At 46.2% G+C, this 6,245-nt stretch overlaps 1 pseudogene; it reads right to left on the reverse strand.

The window, feature by feature from the left end:
- Nucleotides 1–553: 553 nt before the first annotated feature.
- Nucleotides 554–956, reverse strand: LOC107125815 (annotated as a pseudogene).
- Nucleotides 957–6,245: the final 5,289 nt, after the last annotated feature.

Raw genomic sequence — 6,245 nt, forward strand, 5'->3', positions numbered from 1 at the left:
GGCCACAGACCAACCTAGGTAAACTAATCCCTGCACGTTCTCTACCAGCTGTTTTGTGGCTGGAATTGTCTGCACTATCCTACATAAAAATTATAGCAATTGTTACCATATAAGAGTCTCAGGTAGAGGTATTTCCTATCACCTAGAAGAAGAGTGTTGGGTCTACAACGGGATCCTTTTAACTGGAAATGTTGGGAATTAAATCAGAGATCTTCTACGAGCAAAAAAACAAACACTCAGCCACTGAGCTAGAGAGACCCTGCCTAAATTAAGCTGTTTTATACTGAGTCAGAAACAAAAACCTAAAAGAGCTGATCCACAGTAACCCTAGTTGAACAGAAAAACCAAAGGAGCTAAGAGGACTTTTGAAACAGTGTATTAACCACTCAGTTCAAGTACAATTATAATTATCACCTGTTGCAACACAACTACAATGGCAATAGTATATGTAGATATAATAAAATTGACAATATGATATATTGACGAGATCCTAGACAGATACTCATTTTATTCAATTTTTTCTGAAGTGTTTATTGGCGCAGCTACATGCAATTTAGAATCTGAGCTTCTGGAATAACCACTTATTCTTGCCTGTATTACATCTTTCTTCAAATTTTCTTTTACCTTCTCACCATGCTTTGCATTTCTGCACAGGGTACCTAAATACATCCTTGTGGACAGCAGATTTGTCCAGGGGAAATATTAACAGAATACCTTGTGGGCATCAAGTGGTAATAATTATAGAGTTTCACAAAGGACTTGATCTTGGACCATTTGGCAATCTTCTTCTTACCCACACTGGTTATCACTTTGCATGGGTAGTGGTCAATCCCTCCCACCAGAGCATGTCTGTATGGCCAGTCTGATGTACCATTGTCAATGTTCTTGACGATAAAGGCTTTCCAGCCTGAATAACATCTGGCGAGGACAAGAACCACCTTCCCGGGTTTCATGAACTTGCCCCTCTCGATGCCACCACAGCGATGGCGCCCAGGCTGCAAGAGCGACAGATACTCATTTTATGAATGGTCATCAGAACATTATAAAGGAAATTGTAAGTAATAAAGACTTCAATGTATAATTTTTCATATGACATTAGCAGTAAAACGTGTAGATGTTAACTATCACAGTATATAAAAAACTGGGAAATAGCTGCATTTCTATAGAAATGTACATTTTTCTATGCATATATACAGACACACAAACACACACACACACACATATAATCACTTACATATTGCCCTCTGCCATTGTATCCGAATCAAAATCAACATTTCTAACCTGCTCAGTTCTGAAGCAAAGAAAAGAATGATTTCAGCAATGTATCGTCAATGCAGATTAATTTGAAATAGCTAATTGAAGAGATTGTCCACCCTTCACACATGTTTCTGTGAAAGAGGAAGAATAGCATGTCTACCCACGAAGAGCTTCCTGTAGGATTGTGCTGTGATGCAATGCTCCCTCTAAGCTGTCGAGTCTTGTGAGCAAAAATTCTCCTTTGTGAGCTACTGGCGTTAAAGTTGTGAGCGAGCAATTTGGCTATTGCATACATTCGTTTGCTCTGGAGCCACCCTTCCTGAGTTAAGACAAAAATGTGTGAGCCAGAGGCTAAAAACCTGTGAGCTAGCTCACAGTAACTCAGCTTAGAGGGCACACTGGCTGCGAGAGTTTTCCGGGGTCCTTCTTGCGAAAGAGAATGTCCTGTCTCCATGGCCTTGTGTTAGGTTTTAAGAAGGCACTTCACTAGAGCAGTGTTTTAAGTGAAGCAGCATCCTGACCCATGCCTGTTTTAGTTTGGGATTAAGTAATATCAGGATAACAGTATGCACAGAGGGAGAAGAGACAGTTACGTTGCTAAGCAACATAAAAAGCCAAGTGTCGCTCATGTTATTCCAGATCAGTACTGCCTGAGCAGTGACTACTAAACAACTAGACAGGCCCAGAAGAGCGAAGGAAGCCAGAGCTTTGATGGCAGTCAAGTGAACTTGAGTGTTGAGATCCTGGATGCCAGTTCCATTGCGTTGCATCCGTCTTCTGTGCATCCACAGAGAGGCCAGTAACAAGATGGTCGATGACGAAAATATCATTAAAGGAATGAGAGTCGGAGCAGTAGCTAGAAAATCTGTGTTTAAGTCAGACAATTTAATTCCTGAATCAGTGATGTTCAAAAGTGATTTGTCGGAATCACACATAGAGAAGCTGCTGCTCAAGCTTGTGATAGCCATAATAGCAGAGAAGACAACCGAGCCCAGGAGCAACCGTGGCACCAGTCCTGAAAATCTTAGCTTCACTTGGAGGAAAACAGGGTGGGAGAAGGTGGCGATCTTCACCAAGTAGAAAACACTGAGCCAGGTGGCAAACCAAATGGAGGCAGTGTTCGTAAATATCCACAAGATGGGAAGCATTAGATAGGCATAAATACAAGTGTGCTGGCCCATAGAAAAGAAATGCTTCATTATATTCAGAATTACGACTACCAGCCATGAAAATCTGGACAAGGCAAGACAGGTCATGATCTGGTCATTTGAAGACAGTTTCCTGCTTCTGAACCAGACAATGTAATTCATGAGGACAATAAATCCATTTGCTACCAGTCCAACAAGGGCTTCAATAACCAGGATAGAACCGATTATCATGAATGCCAAAACCTCCATCTCTCTGACCACAAAGGAAAACCGTTTCTTCTGTGATGTTCGCAGTTTGCCCCAAGCTGTCCTTTTCAGTGATATCAGCCCAGCAGAGCACAACGCTATGGCCTTCGGTTTAGGAACTGAAAGACACCTGGAGAGACAGGAGCTCTTTTCTAGTGTTGACACTGTCAAAATGCAAATCTTACCAGAAAGGGTTGGGTTACTATATAGCTATACCGTGTTCTTTTTTTAAAAAAGTTTATTTATAGTTTTCAGTATACATTATATCCACGATTTACATTTAACATTCTTGTGAGTCATACATATTCTCCTTATCCAGCCATACACAAAACTTTTTCCATCGCTTTTCACATGTCTCTTTGCCATTACCTTTTAACGTCAAACTTAATTTGTCCATTTCCACAACTGACAACATTTCATATTTGCACATTCGATGGAGATGCTAAATATGACGTGTGCATCTGTCTTTACAAATGGTGATGCACTCTTCTTTTGGGATCTGTTTCCTTGAAACCGATAGTTTCCCAAATCCATCTATTATTACTAGTTATTAATTTGACTGGATTCTGCACCAGTAGCCCTTTCCCGGGCATCTTCTAGGGCAGCCCAAAGTAGAGTGCATTTCAGAAAACCAACCAGGCTACAAAACCATGGACTGTTGTGGAAAAAGCAAAGAAGGGAGTTTGCGCCTTGGCATTGGGCCCCCCGGCAGAAGGACTGGGCTTTTGCTCTCCTTCCCCCCATTTTTTCTGTAGTTTTCTGTTCTTGGAGCATTGGGTTGCCCCCTTTTGCTTTCGTTTTCAGGCATACTAGCAGTTTCACTTTGGCTTGGTCGGCCCCCTAGTGGTAGCAGTGAGTCACACCTTGCTCTGTTGCTGCACACTGACCATGACTCCTAAGAAGGGATTGGGCCAAGGGCAAGCAGCCTGCCCCCAAGGCTCCTCCCAAAAGATCAGTGCCTGCTCCCCCATCCTCGGATGATGATGAGGGGGACGTGGCTCAACAGGCCATTATGAAGAGATTGTTGGCTGTAGAGCAAGCCACGGGTGTTAGCCCTCCCATGGCGCCCACTGGCAAGGGGGTAGGAGGCAGGAAACAAACACAGTTTGCTTCAAATACTCAGTTCCAGGCTTCTGTTTTAACTCGTCTATCTTTTCTTGAAGATTGGGTGGCAAAGCCCTCGGGAACCAAAGATGGGAAGGGTACGACTGATGTGAGTGAAGGGCGTGACGTGAGTGCCACGGCACCGTCTGGCACTGGCGGACCTGGCCAGCAGCCTGGGGCAGATGCAGTGCTTCTAAGGCCCCAGGTCCATCAGGTGAGTCTGGTAGCACACCACACACTGGCCAGGCCTGGCCTTGAGGTCCATGGTGTCCGTCATCCACCTCTGGGCCCTCAGCAGCAACCCAATCCAGTAACCTGGTTGGGAGTTCAGCCCCCTCTCAGCAATGGGCTTGGGCATTGGGACAATTCCCTCCCCCTCCAGCTTTGAGTGGATATGGTGGGTACGGCCCATCGGCTCCTATGACCCCATAGGGTGGATGAAACTCACAGGCCCCTTGGAGTGGATCGGCTGTTCAGGTGCCAGCCAAAGATTTATGTCACAATGCAGGGCTAGGCAGGGGCAAGCTAGTCAGGATACAGTCCAAGATCAAGAGCCAGTTAAACAAGCTAGCCGGGAAACCAAGTCCAAGACACTCAAACAAGAGCGGGGTGGTCAAAGCACAGTCCAGAGTCAAGAGCCAGGCAAGCAAACCATCCGGGAATCAAGTCCAAAGCACAAACCATTAGAGTCGTCAGAGAGCCAGTGTCCAAAAGAGTCAAGAGCCAAGGAGCCAAAGGTTCAAGGTGCAGAGTCAAAGCGCAGTCGTTCAAGCCGAGGTCACAGAGCCGAGGGAATCCAGTCAGGAACAAGGAGTCAGGAAACACAGACGAGGAGGTGCAGAGCTTTCATCCAAAGAGACTAGTTGCTGGCAAGATTTGTCAGCGTGAGTGCGAGAGTTAAATAGCCCATAAACCTGGATGTAGTATGATGAGAAGTTTCGCATGCATGCAGCACAGAACCCCATGCTTCTGTGGGACCAGGTTCACCCTTTTTTGTGGATACAGGCCATGTCCCCAGCATGACCAGTGACCAGAGAGCGATCTCACAGTGGTCATTTGGTGCAGTGGGCCCAGTCTGCACCCAGTCCCCGTGAGCCCACGGGGCAGGTGGTTCAACCCCACCTGTTGTGCTGGGACCCCACATTTACCAACTGCACTAAAACCAGGCCGAGGTGGGGGCAGAAGAAGCAATGGGGGGCGGGGGTGGAGGAAACCGGGCTTCTGGTAAAGGGTCCCAACCCCCTGAACCTGAAGGCCCTCAAGGCCTGGCTGGTTGATTACCTTAATAGAGGTGATGCTAGGTATTTGTCAGAGGGTTTTCAGTTCGGTTTTCATATTCCCATTTATGGCCAGCAACCTCCGTTTGGTTTGGGGATTGTAGGACATCGTTAGGTCAAAAATTGATAAGGAAAAGGCTGAAGGTAGGGTGCTGGGCCCCTTCTCCCAGCCTCCTGTACCCAACCTCTGGGTTTCTCTCCTGGGAGTGGTGCCCAAGAAGGTGCCTGATGAATTTTCATTTGATTCACCATCTTTCATTCCCCAGGGGAGGGTCCGTTAATTATGTTATTGCAGATGTCCTGTGCTCCGTGCTCTGTATGACTTTTAATCAGGCCGTGTGCATTCTGCGGCGCTGTGGCCCTGGGTACGGAGATGGCGATATGCGACATCAAGTCTGCGAGCTGCTGGGTTTTTCCTTCAATGGCCAATTTTACATGGACAGAGCTTTGCCTGTGGGCTGCTCCATGTCATGTGTGGCCTTTGAGCATTTTAGCTCCTTTTTGGAGTGGGCAGTTCGAGAGAGGTCAGAGTTCCGGGATGCTGCTCATTATTTGGACGATTTGCCTTTTGTGGGATTGGTGGGCTCCAGTCAATGTAGGCAGCTTCTTGATAATTTTCTTAGTTTGTCCTGAGTTGAGGGTGCCACTTGCGCATGAAAAGACGGAGGGGGCCATTTCCCTATTGACTTTTTTGGGGGTTGAGCTTGACAGGGTGGATCCGTTGTCCTGTTTGCCCAAGGTTAAGGTGCAGGATTTATTGGCCAGGGTCACTGGCTCCCTCGCCAGGTGTACGGTAATGCTCTACGAGCCACAGCAGCTCGTTGGTCATCTTAATTTTGTCTGTAAGGTGGTGGCCCCTGGGCATGCCTTTTTGCGATGGCTCTGTGATGCCATGGCAGGCCTTCGCCTTCCCCACCATAGGATGCACGTTACGTCCTCCATGCAAGCAGACCTCATGGTCTGGAAGGAATTTTTAGGTTCCTTCAATGGGGTGTCCTTCTGGGGGGATGACTTGAGGCTCAATGCTGAGCTTCAGGTGCACTCTGTTGTGGCTGGGTCTTTAGGTTTCGGGGGGTTATTTATTTTTATTTTTTAAATCATCTTTATTAATTTTAAATTAATGTACAATACAGCGTAATACAGTTCATCCATCTACAAGAATGTCATCTAAATGGAAAGAGTTGAAGCCTACAAGGTTAACCACTTCAGATAA

Source organism: Gekko japonicus, unplaced genomic scaffold (assembly GCF_001447785.1).
Source record: "Gekko japonicus isolate JY-2015 unplaced genomic scaffold, Gekko_japonicus_V1.1 scaffold4085, whole genome shotgun sequence".
Classification (NCBI taxonomy): Eukaryota; Metazoa; Chordata; class Lepidosauria; order Squamata; family Gekkonidae; genus Gekko; species Gekko japonicus.